We start from the raw sequence: 27,190 nt of genomic DNA, 5'->3' as shown, positions 1-27,190 counted from the left end.
ATCTGCCTTTTAAGCCCCCATTTTGTACTCTGGTGGAACACAACTTAAGTGCTTCTTGCATCTGTGTCTGGCTATGGTCTTCAGTTTGATTCAAATAAAACTCTTTTCTATTCTTTTTAGATTGTTTACCAATTATTTCCACCGACACATAGAAATTCTGGCCAGCAGTATCACTTAGAAGATAGACATTACAGCTGACCCTTGAACAACGTGAGTTTGAACTGGGGGGGTCCACTTACACAGAGATTTTATTTTAACAAGTAACTACTAGAAGATCTGCCTTTCATTGAACTCAGAGATGTGGGGCCAAGAATATGAAGAACCAACTATGAGACTTAAGTAGCTGCCACGGATTTTGGTAATTGCTCTGGATCATGAATTTCTCTGCAGACACTGATGGGCAACTGTACTTTAAGTTTTATGGCTCCTTCTGCCTTTACTTCAGAAAATGTCTGTGTTTGTGTATGTGTGTGGGTGGGGGGTATGTGTCTACCTTCATTATGGGATGATATAGTCTTTTCTTGATGACACAAAAAATTGAGGTGGTTTTTTTTTGTAATCCCTGATACATTGCGGTGCTTGGTAAATACTTGACTAGTAGAATGCATGGTGATTAAAACTGAAACTCTGCAGAGTTGCTAAGGTTTAAAATGATGAGAGCATTCTCAATAGGAAACTTGGTTCCAACCAGTCTATTTTAATTTTATTATTTTCTTCTTGTTAGAAATAAAACCCTTCGCAACAATTTTCTGGGGGAAAAAAAAAATGAAGGGAGTGTTCTTAAGGACTGATATAAAATAAAATAGAGATCAGAGGTAAAGCCTTAAAACTAAGTCCAGGAAAAGGGAACCTCTTCAAGTAAGTAGAAAATAAAGGAGAGAGAAAGGAGTTAAAGAAATGGACCCTAGAAACAGACAAAGTTTTTATCAATTTATTTGGTCTTTCTGAGAGCATAGGAAGCAACTGACTTGGCTTTAAGGATCAGAGATTGTTTGGGTAACTGGCTGGTTCGAGATGTGTAAGACACAATTTAGTGAATTGTCAAAAACATGTCAATGTATGGCAAAAACCACTACAATATTGTAAAGTGATTAGCCTCCAACTAATAAAAATAAATAGAAAAAAAAAAAAACAACTGTTATTTCTCGAATGATTTAGAGACAAGTAATCAAAATCATATGAAAGACATAAAAGCATTTTTAAGAAGGTAAACAGAAAGAAAAATAGACACATTATTAAGCTCTTTGTAACCAAAAGTATACCTCTTTAAACTATTACTTTCTGATTACTTCCTCAAAATAGAAACAAATGAAATAAAGATTTGGAAGAGTAGGAGATAAAAATAAAGTTATTTGATGTTAATTTCTAAAAAGTAAACAATCATATAGATCTTATATAACAAAAACTTAAATATCCCAAAATATCAAAGCCTACTATCTGACCCAAAATAAATAGTTATGAACAAAGTTCTGAGAATAAATGGAATTCAAGTTTAAGAATAATTATTAGGTTAATTCTTGCTCAAAAGGATATGAGATCCGAGGTGAAAATGGAACTATGACATTAAAGACCGTCATTAGAATCAATACATTTTTTTTTATCCAAATAGCCTTTCTGAATTGATACTAAAGATTAGTAGGAGCAGTAGTTCTTCAGAGAGAATAAATCATGTCATTCTATACATATATACTGTGTCTGTATGTGTGTGTGTATATGTGTATATATATGTATATATACACATATATATATCAGCTCATGAGCCGGAAAAAGCAATTTACAACTGAGGGCTCTGGATTTTCTGTTAAAAACATGTATTAATTTAAGAAAAAAGCAAGAAACAAGATTACTAAGATCCTCTTTGAATAAAGCATTCAAAAGTATGATAAGAATGTTGATGAGATTACCCAGCAAAATGTCATTCTTTCTCACTCGGATTCTGTGACACCCAATTTTTCTTCTTACCTCATTTTTACTTTCAATCATCAGTTACGCAAAGTTTCTTCTTATCCAAACTTTTAAATGGTAAAATTCCTCTTAATATTTTATTATATATCCCATAAGTTATTTAAAAATTTATTTTCAATTTTGCCTTTGAAAATTCTACTAAATATTTTATTGTATTCTTAATTATACTGGGACTACTTTATTGATTATGCCAAAGCCTTTGATTGTGTACATCACAACAAACTGAAAAATTCTTCAAAAGATGGGAATACCAGATCACCTTACCTGCCTCCTGAGAAATCTGTAAGCAGGTCAAGAAGCAACAGTTAGAACTGGACGTGAAACAACAAACTGGTTCCAAACTGGGAAAGGAATATGTTAAGGCCATATATTATCACCCTGCTTATTTAACTTATATGCAGAGTACATTGTGCGAAATGCTAGGCTAGATGAAACACAAGCTGGAATCAAGATTGCCGGGAGGAATATCAATAACCTCAGATAATGCAAATGACACCACCCTTATGGCTGAAAGTGAAGAGAAACTAAAGAGCCACTTGATGAAAATGAAAGAGGAGACTGGAAAAGCTGGCTTAAAATTCACCATTTAAAAAACTAAGATCATGGCATCTGGTCCCATCACTTCATGACAAATAGATGGGGAAACAATGGAAACAGTTTTAGGGAATATTGGTCAGGAATTTTGTAGTGACATTCTCAACTGTGATTCTCCTAATGTTCATGATTAGACTGGTGCTGTATATATTTTAGGTGGAAGACTATAGAAGTTAAGTCTTATTTATGATAGCAAGGGCATATATTATCAGCATGACAACACTACTGAATTTAAATTTAAGAATCTGGCTGATGTTGTGTTTTTCAGATTTGTACACTATGAAGACTCATCCTCCACACACACTTTTATTATATATATACTTTTTGAAAAGAAGTCTTTATGCACAGCCTACATATAACATGGGGGAGCTATACTGCCCCTTCTTATGGTAATATATCTATATAAAGTTTTTGAAATTCTTCTGCATATGTTTATCTATTGGCCTATTCTACCCCATTTATTTATTAATTCAATATTATGATTCACTTATAAATATCAACAAGGATTTATACACACAGAAACACACACATGCTCATACTTTGGATTATAAGTCTATTTTATCTTCATGCTTAAATTTTTCAACTTTGACCATTGCTGTTGCTGCTGCTAAGTCACTTCAGTCGCGTCCAACTCTGTGCGACCCCATAGACAGCAGCCCACCAGGCTCCGCCACCCCTGGGATTCTCCAGGCAAGAACACGGGAGTGGGTTGCCATTTCCTTCTCCAATGCATGCAAGTGAAAAGTGAAAGTGAAGTTGCTCAATCATATCTGACACTTCGCGACTCCATGGACTGCAACCTACCAGGCTCCTCTGTCCATGGGATTTTCCAGGCAAGAGTTTTTCTGTAAGATGGTATGGAAAAACCTGAATAAACTTTTTGGCCAACACAATATTTTATCAAAATTGGTAAAAATTTCACCAGGGAAGAATAATGTTCAGGAATTTCTTCTCAGTAGTGTGGTTTTGGATCAAGTTTGAAGAATTAGATATGGTCCTATGAAGGCCTAATAAATAAATAAAAATGCAAACTAAAGCCACATTGATAGTAGCATTGAAAATGGCTCAAAATTTGTGTTTTTGTTTGTTTGAACACTTTCTTATATTTTGGCATTACAAAATTCTTCAGCTTCATCCTACACGTTTCTTTCCAGAGTCCTGGAATCAGCCAATTCTCCAAGGAGCCCTGGTTCCATCTATTGGAGAGCTGTATTACAAACCAAGATCTGAGGGCTAGATGTACTGTTTGCTGTTAGGATTTCATTGTTTATAGGCCCTCTTATCTGACAGAGAAGGCATCAATAGGACCATATCTAATTCTTCAAACTTGATTCAAAATCACACTACTGAGAAGAAATTCCTGAACATTATTCCTTCTTGGTGATATTCTTACAAATTTTGATAAAATATTATGTTGGCCAAAAAGTTCATTCAGGTTTTTCCATACCATCTTACAGAAAAACCCAAACAAAGTTTTAAGCTAACCCAACACTTCTTTTGCAATTTTATTTGAACATAAAGTATCAATAGATTATTCTTGAAATTTCCACTTTTATTTATTTTTACACATTTATGAAAGAAATATAAGGACTGATGTACCTTGGTTACATTTTGTGCTTGAAATTACATGAGCGTGGAGGGCAAGATTAATAAGCATTTCATTATTCAAACTGGTATATTTGAATTGTCGCTTGATCATGTGCTATTTTTATAAATGAAATGTTTTTAAAAAAACAACAACAAAAAACACAAAGTGTACTGAAATCTGCAATTCTTCAAATATTTGCATGATAAAATAAAAACATAATTGCTTATCCTTTATGTAAGTTCACAAAGATATTATATTTTTTTCATATTTCACTTTTATTAGCTTCAAAGTTTTGTTCATGTCTCACCTTTTTGACTTACATTTGTGAACATATAGTTTTTTATATGTTATACATATATTTATATGTATTATATGGTATAGATATGCATAAAACTGCTTTCTATATTATCTGACAGAATTTTATACCATGTCTTCATTTTATTTTTAATCTTAGTTGACTGAATTATATAATGAAATAATGTTTTTTTATGACATTTATGTGGGTTTTTCTGAGATTTTGAATATCTAAATAGTATCTTTTGATTAACTTCACATATAAATAACAATGCAGTTGTGTTTTGAATTCTTATATCATAAACTTTTCCTCTCAATAATGCAGCAATTTCCATTTTGTCCTTTGACATTTTATATGACAGAGGATAAACAAACATATTTTTTTCCTTCTTTCAGCATAAATTGATTAGCTTTATTAGAAACTTTGAATTTGAGGAGAATTATTTAAAGGTATTTATTTTACCCAAATGAATTTAAGTGCTGCTGTTTATATTAATCTTGATTGAGTTTGCAATAGTCACTCATTTAGCACACTAAGTCTCCATCACAGACATTTTACTTTCCTCTTTGTTCAATATTTTTTTCAATAACAAGAAACATGTTATTCTTAGTCTTGAAAGTGAAAGTGAAGTCACTCAGTCATGTCTGACTCTTTGCGACCCTGTGGCCTGTATTCTACCAGGCTCCTCTGTCCACGGGACTCTCCAGGCAAGGATACTGGAGTGGGTTGCCATTTCCTTCTCCGGAATCTTCCCGACCCAGGGATTGAACTCGGGTCTCCCACATTGCAGGCAGACGCTCTACCCTCTGAGCCACCAGGGAAGCCTATTCTCAGTCTTAACTCATATAAATTTCTTTATGATTTTATCACTAATCTTTCTTCTCTCAGAGACATTGTCTCTTCTGTTTTAATGTTTTTTATGTATGTTGTACACTCCACTATGTCTAATATATGGAGATTTTTATATGTACTATGGTAGTTAAGTACTCTCTGCACAGTTTATTTTAATTGCTTTTTCTTTTAATGTCTTCTTTACCCATGCCCCTTTTAGTCTTTTGTATACTAGATTATTACCACTGTATTTTTTAATATTTTATAAGATCCATATTTTCTTAATTATTTCTAATATTACAGAGCTACTGTTAATTTTTTCTTTTACATTAAGCTTTTTTTAAATGATGAACTTCTATTACCTCTAAAATGTCATTTCCTAGTTTCTGGGTTTGTAGAAAATTTCCCACATCTCAAAACTTTTGTCTATTTTGTCACCTATACTTACTTCTTCTTCCTTCCTCCTCTCTGCCTTTTTCTTTCTCCTTTTTTGTTTTTCCTTTCTTCAATAAGTACTCCTCTTCATCAAAATGTTTCTTAAAATAGAAATACAACAGCAGAAGCAAGGGGCAATTGATTACTGAACTGTTGCTTTCACCATCAAGTGAGATTTTTTTCGTTAAAATAAATTCTGTTAAGTAGTAAAAAGTGGTTTGAAAGTAAGTTACCTAACATTGGATGACTTATCACAGGCAGTCAACATTGTTCCTACTATAAGTGCACAAGTGTAGTGTGTGTGTGTGTGTGTGTGTGTGTGTGTGTGTACACATTCACATGTGGGTATACTGTTTACAGTTCAGTTAAATGAGGGAAAATTTCTGTTGATTGACAACAGATGAAAATATCAGTCACTTCTGTAGTATGACTATTTATAGAAATCGGGGCTTTAAAATATGACTTTGAAAATAGATTGCATATAGCTGCAGTTCTCTCTCTTCTCTACAGAGTCTTTTCAGTAGTAGCAATTGTCAATTGATATTGTCACAGGTTTTCACTTGTTAAAAATTTACTAATGAAAACAATTTAGGTGATACAAACTAGCTTTATCAAATACTTCATGAAGTAGATAGTCTGCTGTCAGAGAACTGAAATATGGAGCAAAAGGCAAGAAGTTTTTATAAGATAAGGATAAGAACAAAGATGAGACAAGTAGAAAATTGGCTAGGCCACACACAACCGTGTTTGGGTGAGGAGGTGACCTGGCTTGGCATGTGGAAATTAGCTGACTGAATATACTGTGTTTCTGGTCAAACAAAGCATTTACAGAGACATAAAACTTATCTGCATTTCATTTGTGGCACCCTGGGCAACAGTCGCTCTTTTGGGACCAATAAATTTGTTTCAATAGTCTGCCCTTTTGATCATCTTATTAACCATTCAAGGGGTTTAGTCAAAAATTTCTCAGTGTGACTGCTTGTTACCAGTGACCTTCAGTTCTTAGAGTAGTATTCATAAGAGGTGAAGTCAGACTCCTATTCTTAGAGCTTTTTATAATATTCTGTTCTCTTTTGTCATTTCAATTGAAGAGAGAACATCTATTGGGTGCTGAATGGCTGCCCAAAGGCACTGAATTTAAAACTTTCGAGAGGACACAGTATACTAGAGAGACAATAATAATTATTAGTAATAAAACATTGCCCATGATTTGGAGAACAATCTTGAGCCATGGTCTCCATAATCCAAACCAGCTGAAATCAGATACATCAAGAAATAATCCTACATGCAAATGGCAAAAAAAAGAAAATAAACAATGTTCAACATCACTAATTATCAGAAAAAGGCAAGTTAAAATTACAGTGAGGTGTCATGTCAACCAGTCAGAATGGCCATCATCAAAAAGTCTACAAACAGAAATGCTGGAGAGGGGATGGAGAAAAGAGAACCCTTATACACTCTTGGTAGGGATAACCACTTGGTATAACCACTATGGGGATTCCCTGCTGGGTCAGCAGTAAAGAATCTACCTAGTAAAGTAGACATAGGTTTGATCCCTGGGCTGGGAAGATCCCCTAGAGGAGGGCATCCCAATTCACTCCAGTACGCTTGCTGGGAAAATCCCGTGGTCAGAGGAGCCTGGTGGGCTACAGTTCATAGGCTTACAAAGAGTTGGAACAGTATGAATTTCCTTAAAAATTTTAAAACAGAACTACCATATGATCCAGCAATCCTACTCCTGGGCATATATCCAGAGAAAACCATAATCCAAAAGGATACATGCACCCCAGTGTTCACAGCAGCACTATTTGCAATAGCCTAGACAAAAACCTGTTTCCATCAACAGATGAATGGAGATGTGGCACATATACACAATGTAATATTCAGTTCAGTTCAGTCACTCAGTCATGTCCGACTCTTTGCGATCCCATGAACTGCAGCCTGCCAGGCCTCCCTGTCCATCACCAACTCCCGGAATCTACCCAAACCCATTCCCATCGAGTTGGTGACGCCATCCAGCCATCTCATCCTCTATCGTACCCTTTTCCTCCTGCCCCCAATCCCTCCCATTAGTTAGCCATAAAAAGAATGAAATAATGTCATTTGCAGCAACGTGGATAGACCTAAGATTACTATACTAAATGAAGTATGTCAGGCAGAGAAAGACAAACATCATATGATTTCACTCATACATGGAATCTAACTTTGAAAAAAAAGACATAAATGAACTTATTTATAACACAGAAGTAGACTTACAGATATCAAAAATAAATTTATGGTCACCAAAAAGGACATATAAAGAGAAGGGGTAAGCCATAAGCTTGGGATGAATGCACACTACTATATATATATATATATATATATATATATATATATATAGGTAAATAAGTAACTAATAAGGACTTACTCCATAACACAGGACACTCTACCCAAGTATACTGTGATAAACTCTATTAGGAAAGAATCTGAAAAAGAATGTATATATGAATAACTGTATCACTTTGTTGTACACCTGAAACTAACACAGCATTGTGAATCAACCATATTCCAATAAAATTAAAATATTAAAAAAGAAATGAAGCCAAAGAGGGGATATATCTTCAAAGAATTTGTTTTCCTTGTGAATTTTTTTATAACTTTGTCTCTAATTGTCCAGAAGTTTATGTTCAGTGTGTTTATTGCAGAGAAACTGAGCCATCTGAACTCAGGGAGAATTTTGTGACAGAAATAACTACAGAAGCAGCACCATCATAAAAAATCAACCGTCTGTTACAGGTTGGATTACCCTCCTTTGTAACAGCCTGTTTTATGTGAACAATGGTATTGTCTTTCTAGGCTAGAGCAAAGCAAAAGGTAGATAAAGAATCATAAAAAACTTCCATGGCATAAGAATTAGGAAAAGAATGGTCAGAGAGGAAGGAGGAGTGGAAAGAAAAGTTCTTGGTCTGGCACCTTAAGGGGAAGAAGTCAGCCTCAATATCAACAACTTCTCTTCCTAGTAAATTTGATTTTGAGGTATTTGGCATTTACACAGAACCCAATGTTAGGTGGAAATTTCTTCAGTTGTGAAATATGCACCCAAGATTTGACACCTTGCAATTTGTCAGAGGTATCAATAGGCCATGGTACTTGAAAAGGCCCTTTCCATGAGTCTTGCTTTTACAAAAGCATTAGAGAAAAATGTTAATTGTCTTTTGATGACAAAAGACTAAAATTCCCACATTAAAGATCTAATGAGGGTTTGTTATAATGGAATTGACAAGGAAATTTAGACCCACAACATTGTAAGATAATAGCTGAAACTGTGACTGATAACATTATACTAGGAGATATCAGAGTTTTCAGATCTTTATACAATTTCCAGAATACTTATACTAATAATGTATATCCATACAAATGTAACTTCAGAAGGTTAAACATCAGTATTTGATGATGCTCCCTATATCATTTAACATATTAAGTAAGCCTATTTTGTTTAACACTTTTATTTTTATAAGCAGAGAGAATAAATGTTTTGAGCTATTTCAAGGACCCTTTGGCAAATATAGAATTTAAAAAAATAACTTCATTTAAAATTTGATTTTGGAGAAATATGGCAAAATATACATTAAGCCAAGGTGATGATTAAAATTATTGAAGGAAAATACAGAGTTACATAGTTATAACATCACCATAGTTTTGTTAATATTGAGAAGACCTGGTTTTCTTGTGTATTCAAAGATTTAATAATGACAACATTAAGCACAGTAAATTATTTTGGCAAGACACAAAATATTTGCTTTCCAGGCTGATTAATTAACAGATAAAGGAAAGCCTTTGCTCACTAGTTCTTACTAAAAGAGGAAGACAGGATGATAATCTAAGAAAACTTCGTCCTTTTAACAGAAAAGGAAGTCAAGTTTTAAAGTTGTACCAATGTACCTTTGCTATAAAACTCACACACAAAAATACAAATCAAACCCAATCTTAACCAGTTAACCACACATAAGATTCCTTCCCCAATATTTATTTTCCAAACATAATTTACAATTTTTATAATGATTTAGACTTTGTCCTATGTCTTTTCAACAATTTTAATTCATGACAAAATTGATTTATTTTTTCCTCTCTTACAAAAAGCACATCTCTGTGAACTAAGAATGCTGGCTGCCATATCAGTAAACAAAGGATGGTGCAGCCGTGAAGTCATCACGTTACAACCAACTGGACCCAATTGTGAAGCCAGAGGGAACTCAGGATAAATACAAACAATACCCGCCATCTGCAGCATTCGCCCACCCCAGATGGTGTGAAGAGACTCAGGATGAGAAAGCAAAGGATACTTGCCCTGGATGCCTGAGGTGCATGTCAAACAAATGATTTCAGTGAGCCCAGACTCTTGCATTTTCTCATATATAGAAAAGTGCTAAGGTCCTTAACTTGAGATATCTGGTTTTCTTTAATTAACAATAACCTTTTGATATTTCAACTGCCTGATCTTTTGTTGCAGAAATTCCTATATATCCTGGATCCTCTGCTTGACTCTTCAGAAAAGTTTCTCTGAATTATCTGAGATGCTGTGTCCCAGCCTTAAGTCCTCAGGTTTGTTCACCAAATGAAATGCAACTCTCACATTTTAGATTGAATATATTTTTATTTCAGTCAACATTTCCACACCTCATATATTTTCTTACCCCAAACCCATCTTAGTTCCTTGTATACATGTATTTCCTTTTTTGTTTTAATTATAATCTTACAGTCTTTTGTTGTGGATACCTCTTGTGTCTTTGGCAATGAATCTTCCAATGAAGCTATTTAAAAATCTTGAAGCCTTTTGCAAGCTTCCACATTCCAGTTCAAATAGGTAATTCATTCTGTATGTTGATTTGGGAATCTGTCTTGCAGTGCATTTATTAAATAAAAAAAAAATCTTGTCTAACTGGAACATTCCTCATAATTGTCAATGTAATTTTAGACTGTCTTAGTAAAATTTCACATTTTTGTAAACATACAGTCTGGGACCACTGTTTTTGGACATAAAATGAGCAGGCATGCTGAAATGTGGTGCACTCAATTCCTTGAAACTCAGGGATCCCATTTCCTTAGCTAAGTCTTGGGTCTCTCAGAGCCAAATTAACACATAAGAAGGATGGGCCACTGAGTTGGAGATTTTGTGGTGTATTTCAGTGTACCTCATTGGTGGAAGATTTCCTGAGGTTTGTACATGACCTAATGTCAATCCAACATGTTCTATGACCAACTTATCCTAGACAGGGAGGCTCAGCATTAGATGGAAAGTACTGTAACAGCTTTTCAATGTTTTATCCCTGTGTACCAACTTTGTAGCTTTGGCTTCCAAGATTCCCACTAGAAATAGATCCATTATTCCCTTCAAAATAATATTTTTTTGGGGTGGTAGATACTCTAATGAATATAATTAGTGCAAGTTGTTTCTACATATGTTTGATGTGCCTTTGGTCAGAACAATCTGAATTTCTCATCTTAATTAATTTACCCAAATCCCCCACAATTTATGCTGTGAACTTGTTTGGTGGTCTATTAGCAGTAAAGAGGTGACAGAGGTGAAAAGTCTTAGCTTTTTCTTTTGCATTTTATGATGCATTAATGACTTGGCAGATTCTTAGTATAATTACCCTAGAAATTTCCCAGATCCCAAAACTTTTCTGGAATATATATATGAATATATTCATATTCATTAAAATATATGACTTTTCATATATTTATCAGGCTTTAAAAGTATTTATTCATATTTTTATTCATATTATTTTAAAATGTTATTCATATTTAAAAAAATAAAGTTGGACTGGAGAGCTGCATACAAGAGTGCGGAGCTCACATGCAAGAGAGACTCACCCATGTTCTCAGTGATGATGAGAACCATGAACCAAGAAAGTTCAACAGGAGACTTACCTGTCAGTCTCATCCTGGGCATTGTTATCAGGTGGCTTCAAATCCCATTCCTCATTGCCAAGAACTGTTAAAAATGATTAGAGAAGAGAATTTAGACAATGCAATTAAACTTTAGCATTTCATGAAGCAGTATCTTGTTAGGGAATTGCAAAATGGGGCAGAAGGCAGGGAGTTTCTATAGGATAAAGAATAAAGACCAAGGAAGAAACAAAATATTTAATTGGCTGAGGACATATAGTTAACTTTTCAGTGAGAAGGTCCAGAGTAGGCTTGGCATTTGGGAATTGACTGATGGGATATACTGTGTTTCTCTTGAAGTGGAGCATTTATAGGAACATAAAAATTATCTGAGTTTTGTTTCCCTGGCATGGCACCCTGGGCAGACGTGGAACCATTTTGGTCTAGAAATTTATTTCAACATGCTGATTGACTAAGCATTACAATTATATTTCCGACCATGTCAAACATGAACTGCCTAAATTACTTTGGAATCTTAATCTCAGTATCCTTTAGAGTTCACTTAGGAAAACAGAGCCATTATAAATGTAATGGGAAAGGGCATATTGGAATTAGACCTCATTATCAGAGGCCTGGCAGACAATGCCCTCTTAGACAGGACCTGGAAGGAAATGCTCACGGAGACATCGTCGGGGAGCCGATCTCCCTGGACAGGACCGCTTCTGTGGGTCTGCATGGAAGTGTCTTGGGAGAATCTGTAGCTGCTATGTGTCTTCAGTGCCCTGTGTGAGCAGAGAAGCGAAGTGTGGAATGGACACCCACCAGGTACTTATCATATTTCTTTAGAAAAAATTCGGAACAGTTTAACAAAGAATTGAGGAATATTTTGGTATTCTTTTCAGTTCTCATGGAAAGACCAACATTCAATGCATGCACATTAGGCACTTCACAAAGCAAATTTTAAAAAATCCTTCCCAGGGCTAGAAACCCCTGAGAGGAGAGCTATTTTAGCCACAGCTTGACTCTATTACTAGTACATCTGTAAGAAAATCATTTTACCAATTAAAATTTGAGAATGGTTAATATCTAAATAATCAAAGAATACCATCTGGTGGATAATTATTTACTAGGAGGCTTTGTTATAAACAACATGGACACTTTGGAATAGAAATAAAATTGCTGAGCCAACAAAATATTCATGAAATTGGACATGGAATTCTTTTCATCAGTAAAACATTGAGAATCGGGTGTTAATAATAATTATACATCTTATAAATATTATTGTGAATGAAAAATAAGTTTAAAAAAGACTATATGCCTTAATTACATATTATATGAACAAATATAATTGAAAGAGTGGAAAGGGGAACCCGCTTAAATTTTACAAAGCGTGTGTTTGGCTGATTCACAGGAGTTTATCATAAATGTCTTTACCAAAGGAGAATTGCTTTTTATGGCCTCATACAGCAATAAAGTGCTGAATGCATCTCTGAGGACTTCAGGTATGCAAAAGGATTTTACTTGGGTTTGACTTTTCCCTCCAAAATAAACTGTTTCAAATTACTTGGCAACATTATACATTCTATAAAGCCAACATATTTATTTAAAGTTTTGACTTGTTAAAACATCTCTCTCTTGATGGTTCTCTAAAATTTAACATTATCATATGTTGTTATTTGTATATGTATAAAGTAGCTTTGAAAGTCACTCCAAGAATAAGTTTTTAAAGAAGCTAGAATAAAAAGTATAATTTTAGAAAACAAGAATAAAAGTGAGAGGCTCAACGTGAGATATGCATGTGCTTCAGTTTATCTTGTATCAGCAATTTGATATAAGTGATAGGCTGGTAAATAATCATGAGTATATTTTTATTTAAAAGAATATATTTATTACTCTTTTTCTTTTAAGATGATTCAGACTTCAAAATCACACATACTTATTTCTGTCCCAGTAACTTCACTTCCAGGGATCTATCTTATAAAAATACTCAGATATGTAGGAAATTACTATTTAGAAGGCTATTTATTGTAGCATCACTTTTAATGACCAAAATTGGGAACACACTAAATGTCACATTTAGAGATTTTGTCAGACATATTTGTTACATACTCAGATAATATGTATTTATGGGGGAAAAAAAAAAGGAATCTCTGGTTACTATTAAGAAATAATGACCAAGAATATTAGGGTAAAAACCAAGGTGTAGAACAGTGTGAAAAATTTAATTTTCTTTTAAAAAGGACAAAATAATACAAAAAAAAGGACCAAATATATATGCTTTTTTTTGTTTTGCATGTAATATCTCTGGAAATTTACCTTTAAAAAAGATAATTTGGATGATCCAAGAAGGGAGAAAACTGAAGAACAAATATAAGCAGGAAAATAATAACTGTGTATACTTTCTAGAGGTGATTTTGAAACAGATGAAAGTATTATCTAAAAATTTTACACAAACTTATGAGCAAACAAAAAATAGATGAAAAATAAGAAAGAATTACTTTTTTTTTAGCCTATGCTGCTTTTCAGTGGTGAAGTGTTTGAAAATACCATATGATGTCAAATTTATAGCAAAATTTTCATGCAAGAAGGCAATGGCACCCCACTCCAGTACTCTTGCCTGGAAAATCCCATGGACAGAGGAGCCTGGTAGGCTGCCGTCCATGGGGTCGCAAAGAGTCAGGAACGACTGAGCAACTTCACTTTCACTTTTTACTTCCATGCATTGGAGAAGGAAGTGGCAACCCACTCCAGTGTTCTTGCCTGGAGAATCCCAGGGACGGGGGAGCCTGGTGGGCTGCTGTCTACGGGGCTGCTCAGAGTCGGACATGACTGAAGTGACTTAGCAGCAGCAAACAGGAGTAAGGTACAGAGTAAACAATGTAGGGATCAAACATGTGGGATCTAAAAAAATAAATAAATAAACAAGAGATGTATATACCATTTGAGATGTGAAAGATAAGGTCCTACCTAATAGTAGGACAAGAGACATAATATAAAAAAATTTAAAAAAAAATGTTAAAAACAAAAAAGCCCCCAGAAGATATCTGGATCTATATATATATATATATATATATATATATTTTTTTTTTCATACTACAATTTTGGAGCCTCAGAGTCTATTTTTCTCTATCTTCCAACTTTTAAGTATAGAATTGAGTGAAGATTATCTCACATTCATCATGATTACTTCCAAAAAATAAAGAGATCTATCATGCAGCAATTGTGCAAAATTTTACTTTGTGTAACTACTTAACAATTGTTCTTCCTACCTAATAGAGCGTGGATATTTAAAATTGTGAGTCTAAAAATGAAAAACAATTTATAATGTGCTTTGTTTTAAAATAGAAGTGGGCACAGTTTATCAAAATGTATTTTCCGTGTCCTCTATGTTTTAGCTCATTTATTTTTATTGCCCAGAGATAAGGATACTAAAAGCAAAAGAAGACAAGTTAAAATTTCTGAAATATTATTTCAAGGGAAGAAGATTATGTTTTTCTCTCTTTGGTAAGTTGATTCTAGTACTTTACAAGTATATCGAACAACTAAAATTTTACCTTGCATATATTTTTATGTTTTCTGATTTTAAATAGACTGCATAACTCAAAATCAGATAATAAAATATATACAAAAGAAGGCACAATGGATGTACACTGATATAAGTATCCATCTTGAAATAAAAACTTTGGTATATATACTTTGTAGAATTATACTCTTTACTAACAAATAACAATACACATTTGTGCAGTTTAAACAAACATAGACTCTTACCACAAGCTGTTTGTATTTTTTTTTAGTTTGTTTTAAAAATATATCATGGTCAGTAGTTCATAAATGTGATAAGAAATGCACAGATGTACATATATGTATGTATTTTCAATGCTATTCATGTATCATTATACTATTGTTTGTTTTATGTAGATCAGATCATCAGTGGAAATAGGATGTGTATTTGTTTAACTTCAATAGATTACTACTGAGGGCCAAGTGATCCTCTGGAAAGTTGACCTTACTTTACATTCACATTCTTCTCAATATCTGCTTAGTCCCAAAATAATCGCATAAATTCTTAAAACTAGAGAATATTCCCTGTCTTGAGTCGGAGAGGTAACATGGAAAAAGAGGCAAGAGAGATTCAATCACGAGAGGGACTTGACTTGTCACTGTTGGCTTTAGTATGGAGGAAGGGAGACATGAACCAAGGGACATGGGTGGTCTCTGACATCTGAAATGGCCACAGCTGACAAGCACAAGAAAATGAATTCTTGTAGCAGATTGAATGAAAAAGGAAGCAGATTTTCCTCTAGAGCTTTCCGAGGAAATGCAGCACTACTGACACCTTGATTTTAGCCCTGAGTCCAAACTACAGAACTACAACATAATAAATATGTGCTATTTTAAGCTGCCAAGTTTGTGGTAATGTGTTATAGTGGCAACGAGAACTAATGCAAAGATTAACTGAATTTGTTCTGTGATTCTCAAAACACAAAAAAAGTGAGTTCTATTAATTGGGATGGATGGTCTATATGCATCCAATTTCAATGATTCTAACTGAAGCACAGTACTTTATTTTTGGCCACAGTATATTTTTTGACAATCACAAGAAACTGAATTCTTCTAACAATTTGAACGAAAAGGATTCTTTACCAGCTGAACTACTAGGGAAGCCCTATATTATAATACAGTATATATTATAATAAAATGCTTTATATTTCTTATAATTTTTCTGTATTTTAAAAGATAAATGAACACCTAAATGAATGTTCAGAAAATGTCTTGGAATGAAAGCTACAAAGCATTTGATAGGCATCTCAGAGAAGCAGCATATGCAATTGGGAATGGAGGGTGAAAGGAATAATATAGCAATATAAGACAAATCCAGAACACAGAAATATAAATCAAAAGCCTTGAATCAGTTGATGTTCAATTCAGTTCTATGCAACTAAGACCTCAAGAGTGAAATAAGAAAATGTAAAGGAAATTAGATTAAGATTGAATTTTTAGATATTGCACCATCTTGAATGCTGGAGTTACACACACAAGCTCAAATTAAATTGTGCATCTTCATTTATGTAGATGTTAAGGATTTAAACAAAGAAATATCCCTTAGAGGTAACATATATTCATCTTCTTTAAAAAAAAATTGATTACTATATGATTAAGATCTCCCATGTGTTTTTCCAGATACCTTATCCTGGACTTTAAGCATATCAAGTTAAAGACAATGTGCATAGAGAAACTCTCAGATTAGATACTCAGATCTGGCACTTGACTGAGGCAAGAGTTTAGTCAAATAACTGCATGTTTCTTAGTCTTAGTTTAAGTATCATCTGTCACTGATGATAATACGTACGGAAGTTCACTGTAGGCCATAAACTCCTGAGCGCTGGGTAAGTATAATTCTTCACACACAATATTTTCACTGTGCCATTACTGTAAATGAAAATAGTTACTTTATATTTTCCTTCTCATTCTGTTATTGAGCTAATTATTTCCTTCTGGAGATTAATTTCCAGCTGATCCAGGACATATTTCATGCTCATACTTAATGACATACTAATTTAGGGGGCATGTTTCTAGTTCAAATTATCTATCAGGCCACTTCTTATTAAGATAAATGAGCAGTAAAAATATGAGTTTCTTTAATTCACCACTCCCAACCCCATCTATATGTGCATAGCTGCTAATCTCCACATAAACACAGCCATGCACTGTCATCACAATCTACAATTTTCATATTTATTTATAGATTTTGCTCACAATTTGACTTCTTCTCCATTAAAACATAAACCACATGTGGACAGATGTACTGCTAGCCTTATATGTCCATTAATAAATATATAGAGAATGTATGTGACATGTTAGGCAAATAATTACTACATATTGAATTAACAAGTTATTCCATAAAATTATCGAAGTCAAAATTATAATTTCAGTATGCATTTTTCAGAGCTTGTTATTAGAAAATCTGGTATCTAGACTTAACTCTGTTTTTTAGTGTCTTCAGTTAAAATAAAGCCAGTGTACATTCCTCATTCTCAGTATTTATAACACTATTGAAAGGAGTATTGAAAATCAAAGCCCTTGACATGCTTTGCAGCCTTCAAATGCAAAATCCTTATTACAAGTGGTATTTGCATCCAGGCTCGGATTTTCTATCTATTAAATATTATGTTATCAGAAGTAAATAAATATTTGCTATCAGATGTCAATAGAACTTTGGGTCTAGAATAAATTTCCTCCAACATCCCTTACTTTTTAAGACATTTATTCAATTTATTTAAACTAAAATAAAAAGTTCTCCCATTCCCCATAACCTATCTCTTGAAACTCTTGCAACCACCAACCTTTTCCCTGCATTGTTAACTGAAAAATGCATGACTTAAACTTGAGAATTATTTTCTATTTTATGGACTTGCTCAGGACTTAGTGTGTGTGCTTAGTCGCTCAGTCATGTCTGACTCTTTGCAACCCCATGGACTGTAGCCCGCCAGGCTCCTCTGTCCATGGGGATTCTCCGGGCAAGAATACTGGAGTGGTTTGCCTTGCTCTCCTCTAGGGGATCTTCCAATCCAGGGATTGAACCCAGGGCTCCCACATTGCAGGCAGATTCTTTACTGTCTGAGCCCCCAGGAAAGCCAGAGGTCTTAAGTAACCCCTCAGGTAACTCTGAAGAACTGCTGCAACGAGGTAAGAGGAGCCAGGGTACATAGGAGTCTTGTAACAAAAAGAAACAGTAGTTGGAACATCTAAAGATTGCTGTTAAAGGGGGAAAAAAAAAGACATCTCAAGTCAATGCACCTAGCGCTTTTCTATGTATGGGAAGATGCAAAAGTTGGGCTCATTGAACCGATTCCTTTAATGTGCATCTATCTAGGGACAGTATCCTATTTTCTCAATCCTGAATCCCCTCAGTGTGTGGGTCCAGGCAGCAGAAATTGAGTGATGGCTTGATGGCCATGATATAGTTTGTTTACTGTTAGGGTAGGTGATGTTTTTCATCCATAGTATTGATAAGTTTGTTTGGTTTAAAGGTTCCACATAATAGGGAAGTCATATGATATTTGTCTTTCTCTGTCTACCTTACTTCACTTAGCATAATAACTTGAGATCCATTCTTATTGTCAATAAATGGCAAGATTTCATTATTTTTCTCTGACTAATATGTCACTATGTATGTGTAGGTGTGTGTGTATATACATATATATATATGCATACACACACACACACACACACACACACACACAAACACATATCTCCATTATTCAAAATCTATTAATGGACACTTAAGCTGTTTCTATATCTTGGCTATTGTAAACGATGCTGCTATAAACATGGGTGGGTATATATCTTTTTGAATTAGTGTTTATGTTTTCTTTATATAAATACCTGGAAGTGGAATTGCAAAATCATATGGTAGTTCTTTTAAATTTTTGAGAATTTCCATACTGTTTTCCATAAGGGTAGCACTAATTTCCATTCCCACCAAATGTTCACAAGATTGACTTCTCATCACATCCTCACCAAGATTTCTCATTTTTTTTTTTTTTTTTGCTTTTTAATAATAATCATGTGAGGTGATATTTCACTGTGGTTTTGATTTTCATTTCTGTAATGATTAGAGATACTGAACAATTTTTGTGTACTTTTGGGCATCTGTATGTGCAGATCTTCTGCCCATTCTTTAATTGGATTTTCTTTCCTATTTCTTGAGCAGAAAATGAGTTATTTGTGTATTTTGGATATTAGTCCCTTATCAGATATGTGGATTGGACATAGGTTTTCCTGTCTCATAAGCTGCCTTTTCATTTTGTTGATGGTTTCCTTTGCTCTGCATAAGCTTTACCTTGATTTAGTCCCTCTTGCTTATTTTTTGTTTGTTTTTTTGCCACTGATTTTGGTGTCAAAAAAAAAAAAAAAAATCACTGCCAAACCCAATATCAAGGGACTTACCCTCTATGTTTTCTTCTTTAAAAAAAAGGGGAAGAGAGCTTAGTAGGATCATAAAAAAAAAAAAAATCACAAATATTTTTGCATTTTTATAATTGTTATCAACTAATTGAAAGTAACAAATTGTTGGTTAAGATTGAGTAGGCTATGCTAGTGATCAATGAAAAGAAATAGAGGAAAATAATAGAATAGGAAAGACTAGAGATCTCTTCAAGAAAATTAGAGATACCAAGGGAATATTTCATGCAAAGATGGGCACAATAAAGGACAGATGGTATGTACCTAACAGAAGTAGAAGATATTAAGAAGAGGTGGCAAGAATACACAGAAGAAATGTACAAAAAAGATCTTCATGACCCAGATAACCACGATGGTGTGATCATTCACCTAGAGCCAGACATCCTGGAGTGCGAAGTCAAGCAGGCCTTGAGTTCAGTTCAGTTCAGTCGCTCAGTCGTGTCCAACTCTTTGCGGCCCCATGAATCACAGCACGCCAGGCCTCCCTGTCCATCACAAACTCCCGGAGTTTATTCAAACTCATTCCCATTGAGTCAGTGATGCCATCCAGACATCTCATCCTCTGTTTTCCCCTTCTCCTCCTACCCCCAATCCCTCCCAGCATCAGGGTCTTTTCCAATGAGTCAACTCTTCGCATGAGGTGCCCAAAATATTGGAGTTTCAGCTTCAGCATCAGTCCTTCCAATGAACACCCAGGACTTATTTCCTTCAGAATGAACTGGTTGGATCTCCTTGCAGTCCAAGGGACTCTCAAGAGTCTTCTCCAACACCACAGTTAAAAAGCATCAATTTTTTGGTGCTCAGCTTTCATCACAGTCCAACTCTCACATCCATACATGACCACTGGAAAAACCATAGCCTTGACTAGATGGACCTTTGTTGGCAAAGTAATGTCTCTGCTTTTTAATATGCTATGTAAGTTGGTCATAACTTTCCTTCCAAGGAGTAAGCATCTTTTAATTTCATGGCTGCAGTCACCATCTACAGTCACCTAAGCAGGCCTTAGGAAGCGTCAATATGAACAAAGCTAGTGGAGGTGATGGAATTCCAGTTGAACTATTTCAAATCCTAAAAGATGATAGTGAAAAAGTGTTGCACTCAATATGTCAGCAAATTTGGAAAACTCAACAGTAGCCACAGGATTGGAAAAGGTCAGTTTTCATTCCAATCCCAAAGAAAGACATTGCCAAAGAATGCTCAAATTACCCCATAATTGCACTCATTTCACATGCTAGCAAAGTAACGTTCAATCTTCCAAGCCAGGCTTCAACAGTATATGAGCCATGAAATTCAAGATATTTAAGCTTGAATTAGAAAAGGCCGAGAAACCAGAGATCAAATTGCCAACATCTGTTTGATCAAAACAGTTCTAGAAAAACATCTATTTCTGCTTTATTGACTATGCCAAAGCCTTTGCCTGTGTGGATCACAACAAACTGTGGAAAATTCTTAAAGAGTTGGGAATACCTATTTTATATATTTCAGATAAAAATACCATCTTTATTTCAGGGAGTACCATCAACTGATTTGCCTCCTGAGATATCTGTATGGAGGTCAGGAAGCAACAGTTAGAACTGGGCATGGAACAACAGACTGGTTCCAGATCAGGAAAGGAGTATGTCAAGGCTGTATATTGCCACCCTGATTATTTAAATTTTATGCAGAGTACATCATGAGAAATGCTAGGCTGGAAGAAGCACAAGCTGGAATCATGATCTCTGGGAGAAATATCAATATCCTTAGATGTGCAGATGACACCACACTTACGGCTGAAAACAAAGAAGAACTAAAGAGCCTCTTGATGAAAGTGAAGGAGAGAGTGAAAAAATTGGCTTAGAGCTCAACATTCAGGAGACTAAGATCATGGCATCTGGTCCAATCACTTCATGGCAAATAGATGGGGAAACAATGAGAGGTTTTGTTTTGGGGGGTTCCAAAATCACTGCAGATGGTGACTGCAGTCATGAAATTAAGAAACACTTGCTTGTGGCAGATGCGGGCATCTGGAGTACTTTTCTGCTGGGAGTTGCTTTTAGGCACGTAATCTGTGGGTTTTATTTATTTTTCCTCCCAGTTAGGTTGCCCTCTAAGATTCGAAAACTTCCCCGAGACCCGCCAGTGCGAAGGTTTCCTGGTGTTTGGAGACTTCCTCTATTAAGACTCCCTTCCCAGGATGGGTCTCCATCCCTAGCTCTTTTGCCTCTCTTTTTATCTTTTATATTTTGTCCTACCTCCTTTCGAAGACAATGGGCTGCTTTTCTGGGCGCCTGATGTCCTCTGCTAGCGATCAGAAGTTGTTTTGTGAAGTTTGCTCGGCGTTCAATTGTCCTTTTGATGGATTTGTAGGGAGAAAGTGGTCTCCCCGTCCTATTCCTCCGCCATCTTGGCTACCACAAAAACCACTACAATACTGTAAAGTAATTAGCCTCCAACTAATAAAAATAAATGAAAAACAAAACAAAACACTTGCTCCTCAGAAGAAAAGTTATGACCAACCTAGACAGTATATTAAACAGCAGAGACATTACTTTGCCAACAAAGGTCTATCTAGCCAAAGCTGTGGTTTTTCAAGTAGTCATGTATGGATGTGAGAGTTGGACTATAAAGAAAGCTGAGCACCAATGAATTGATGCCTTTGAACTGTAGTGTTGGATAAGATTCTTCATAGTCCCTTGGACTGCAAGGAGATCCAACCAGTCCATTCTAAAGAAATCAATCCTGAATATTCACTGGAAGGACTGATGCTAAAGCTGAAACCCCAATACCTTGGCCAACTGATACAAAGAACTCACCATTTGAAAAGATGTTGGGAAAAATTGAAGGCAGGAGGCGAAGGGGATGTCAGAGGATGAGATGGTTGGATGGCATCACTGACTCAGTGGACATGAGTTTGAGTAAACTCCGGGAGTTGGTGATGGACAGGGAAGCCTGGCATGCTGCAGTGCATGGGGTCTCAAAGAGTCAGACACGACTGAGTGACTGAAATGAACAGAGGAGATGTTACCAGCATTTGACTGGTCTTTTAATGTCTGTTATAAAACTCTTTTTGCAACTATCTTTAGGTTTTGTAGAAATTAAGTCTGCAACTAAAGGTGGAGTTCCAGTTGTTCCAAAGAGAATCATCAAGATGTCAAGACAGTAAATGTAACTGGCTTCAGAAGCATGGAGACTTTGGTTTTGATCCAATTCTGTTGTTTGTTAATTATGACACTCTAAAACACATTGCTTCAGATATGCAAACTGGTCTTCACATATACCTACTTCAGATAAAGTAAAGCAACATATATCATGAATATATTACATTACAATATTATCAAACTTTGCTCCAGTATATTACTGATTCCAAAGTATTCTCCATTTTCCAAATGAGGCATAGAATGACAAAATAGGTAGTTTCAAATAGCATTGCTAAGTAGCATTAGACTTAAAACCTGGGCAGACTATTTCCAGAGCTCATGCTCAGTTACTTGGCATTGGTTATCTTGCTGTAGTAGTTACTATAAATGAATGCTTAGATTCCAATAATTTTTAATGGACACAGCTCTATACTGAAATAACACAGACACTATTTACAGATTAGTTTTCTGTATTTTAACAAATTCGTTAAACGGACAAACCTATCTTATTGGAAAACTTACATCACTATAATGGTGAGAGGAAATATACTTTTGGTAGTGTCTGAATTGTTGCCATACATTTAAGAGTGACCTGATAATAAGAATTACAATTCTAAAAATATGGGTACTTTTATACAACTAATACAAGTAAACTCAGCGATAATGGAGGACAGAGGAGCCTGGTGGAGTATAGTCCATGGAGTCGCGAAGAGATGGACACGACTAAATGACTGAATGACAATAACAATAATTATGCATAGGTGGGAAATTTTTGTTTTAATGGTGGCCAGCAAGCACTTCTGTAGCAGAAAAACTTTCATGAAAATCTAAATACCCAATAATGAAAGATCAGCTTTTAATTCCCATAAAAAAGAATATGACATATCAATTAAAATGATAATTCTTTTTATTATATATGAAAGTGAAAGCCACTCATTCATGTCTGACTCTTTGAGACCCCCATGGATTATACAGTCCATAGAATTATCCAGGCCAGAATACTGGAGTGGGTAGCCTTTTCCTTCTCCGGGGGATCTTCCCAACCCGGGAATTGAACCCTGGTCTCTCACATTGCAGGCAGATTCTTTACCATCTGATCCACAAGGGAAGCCCTGTATCATATATAATCATCTGGAATATACAAAATCAAAATGTTCCTTGTTAATGCCAATGCAATTTTTAAAACTTTAATTGCTTTATTCTATTTTATTAATAAAGTATTATTCAAGAAATATATAAAATTAAAGGCAAAATGGAGTTAATTTTAGTTAGTTTTTGAATAAAAATCTCACCTGCCTTTTCAAGAGGTTTGACCATGGTGCTTCCTGATACCTGTTGGCACTTGTTTGAATTGCAGAATAATTATCCTGATTATGTAAAATCAAAAACAAATCAAAACCATAGCAACAATAACAAAATCTGCATGGGAAGTATTCCCAAACTCAAATCTCCACAGGGGGATTGTTGGATATTTAAGTGGACAAGATAAGCCAGGTTTAAGTTGACATGAATTTGCTGGGTGACTAGATACCATGGTGAGCATTGCCAACTAAGGAAAGCAGTCACAACTCAACTGCTGCCAAGTGCTGGCAGGTTCAAGTTAATACTCATTGCCATCAGCACTTGCAGTTTTTTAAGAGAGACATATTTTTGTACATTTATGTGAAATCTTCCAACTTGAAAATGTTAGTTGTAACTTCTTTTAAACACTATAAATACCAAACATATCTGTAGAATAGATGTGCTCCTTATACTGGCAGTTGCATCTCTTTTATTAAGAATCAAGGCCAAAAACTGAAGCCACAAAGAGGCAGTAAACCAGAAAATGCCTCTTGAGGCCACTCAGGAGGTTGTGGCACTGGCCTGGCTCTTCAATGATTCTGCTTTATTTTTGTACAATTTATGTTTATATGACTAGAAAATAGCATTTGCTTATAGGAGGGTGGATTGGTGACTATTTACAAATATTCAGAGTATCAAACATAACTTGTTGGAAATAATTTATAGATGGAAGTGCTGAGTATGTGAAACTGCAGAAATAAATTATAGCTCCAACTAGGGCAGAATGGAAATAGGAAAAAATATAATAACCATACTGTTCAATGGATTCAAACTCAAAGACATCAGACTTTCTATTTCATTCCAATAAAATTAATTTTTGGCATAGCACTTTATTGTGAACATTTTATTACTATTTTTTTATATTCCTGTAGATGCTTGAAGGGGACTAGCAAGAACGGGCTTCAGAGAATTTCATTTACTTCTAAATCAAAGGTGAAAAAGACAGCTTCTAAATGTGATCTCTGAAAAAATTGCACAGAACTATTTGATTGTTAAAATGCTTAGTATAATTAAAGGATCACTGAGTGATCAATAATGCTTCATTAAGCGAATAAAAATAAATAAGAATACTTTAAGGGAAACCATTTTGTTTTAGTAAGGAATGCACTAATCGCTCTCAATTATATCTTTCTTTGATGTTTAGGGTTCTTCAATAAATGGGTCTTTTGATTCATTAGCAATGTGAATAAATGGAAAGAGAAAAATGTACGATGTGGGAGGGAGAACAGGAAAGCCTGAGAAAGTTTGTGTTAGCAAACATTTTAGTAGTCCACAAGTAGAATTCCTCCCTCCCATTTACACTGTGCCAGATGCTGCCTTGTCTGAAACCACAAGCTCTGGTATGTCCCTATGGCACTATAAACAAAATCAAACCTGGCACTGTTATCACAGTTATAGAAACACCTATGCTAAATAGCTCTGTGTTAAGACACTGGGCAGAGTCTATTGCAGAGTCTCTACTATCTTCAATTTTTTAAAACCTCTGATTAAATTGATCATTAAGGAATGAGCCATAGTAATACAGTGGATAGTAAGAAAAACCAGCCTTAAAGCCCTGGAGTATACACTGAACACATTTTGTACATAGTCTGTTTATTCCACTCCCTTAAGGGAGGCATGATGAAAACTCAGCTTTTAAAGGTATATGTATGCATGTATTCTCTCTGTATTGCTGTTTTTTGTTTGGTCACTAAGTTGTGTCTGACTCTTTTGCGACTCCATGGACTATAGCCTGCCAGACTCTTCTGTCCATGGGATTTCCTAGCCAAGAATATTGGAGTGGGTTACCATTTTATTCTCTAGGGGATCTTCCCAAACTAAGGATCCAAGACATGGGCTCCTGCATTGCAGGTGGGAAGCCACCAGGGAAGTCCTAGAAGAAGGGCTTCCTTGATGAGAAATCGAACCCAGGCCATGGTGGTGAGAGCGCCGAATCCTAATAGACAACCAGGGAGCACTCCCCCCCCCTCTCTTTATATATATATATATATATATATATATATAATCATTATTTATTATTATTATATTTATTATATATTATTTTATATATTTATTATAAATATATATCTATTTATAAATATATTTATATTTATTATTAAAATAAATATATATTTATAAATAAACAATTATTCATTATTAATGTATTATTATTATACTAATTTATTATTATTAATTTATAAATATATGCATTTAATTTATTTATATAGACACATGTTGAAATGAAATATGAAATTTATGGCTGAGTTGCCTCAAAATAGTCTAATTTCCCCCAGAAGAATTTAACACTGAAGAATTATTATGCCATTGTTCCTTCTCATATTCTATTGTCTCTTTTAAGTATTTTGACTCAATTGAGTAGTTGAGTACATCGTCTACATTTTGTACTGATTTTGTGTATTTTTCATTGTACTGAGTGAGGTAGACTTGTGGTTTTTTCCTCAAATTAGTAGAAGTATGAACACAGGAAATTACTGGTTAATTGGTTTCTTTGAAAGAGTGAAGACATACAGATTACCATGTACAATTAAAGAAGGATATTTAATGCACTCTTGGCATGTCTCTGTCCCCAACATAAGGGGCTGATGTCTGATATCAGAGGACATTTCAAACTCGACTACATTTCTCCTTCACCTTTCTTTTTTCTCTTCAGTGGGCCACTGACAATGTATTTTGTTTAGCAATATTTTTTTTTTTCCTATCTTGTGATATTTTCCTGTCTTGATTATCTATAAATAGATAACCAAGTTTGGGCCCATTTGTCTTTTTCTGTAGTTTCATATAGTGCATGATTATTATGTGGAATTTAGAGGAAATTATGAATAAATCTAACTAATGACATTTGAAGCTCTATACAGTCAGCAAAAACAAGACTGGGAGCTAACTGTGGCTCAGATCATGAACTCCTTATTGCCAAACTCAGACTTAAATTGAAGAAAGTGGGGAAAACCAGTAGACCATTCAGGTATGACCTAAGTCAAATCCCTTATGACTACACAGTGGAAGTGAGGAATATATTGAAGGGACTAGATCTGATAGACAGAGTGCCTGATGAACTATGGGTGGAGGTTCATGACATTGTACAGGAGACAGGAATCAAGACCATCTCCAAGAGAAAGAAATGTAAAAAAGCAAAATGACTGTCTGAGGAGGCCTTAAAAATAGATGTGAAAAGAAAGGAAGCCAAAAGCAAAG

This window comes from Odocoileus virginianus, chromosome 25 (genome assembly GCF_023699985.2).
Source record: "Odocoileus virginianus isolate 20LAN1187 ecotype Illinois chromosome 25, Ovbor_1.2, whole genome shotgun sequence".
Taxonomy (NCBI): Eukaryota; Metazoa; Chordata; class Mammalia; order Artiodactyla; family Cervidae; genus Odocoileus; species Odocoileus virginianus.
The sequence above is the reverse complement of the archived record's forward strand: the minus strand, read 5'-3'. Positions refer to the sequence as shown.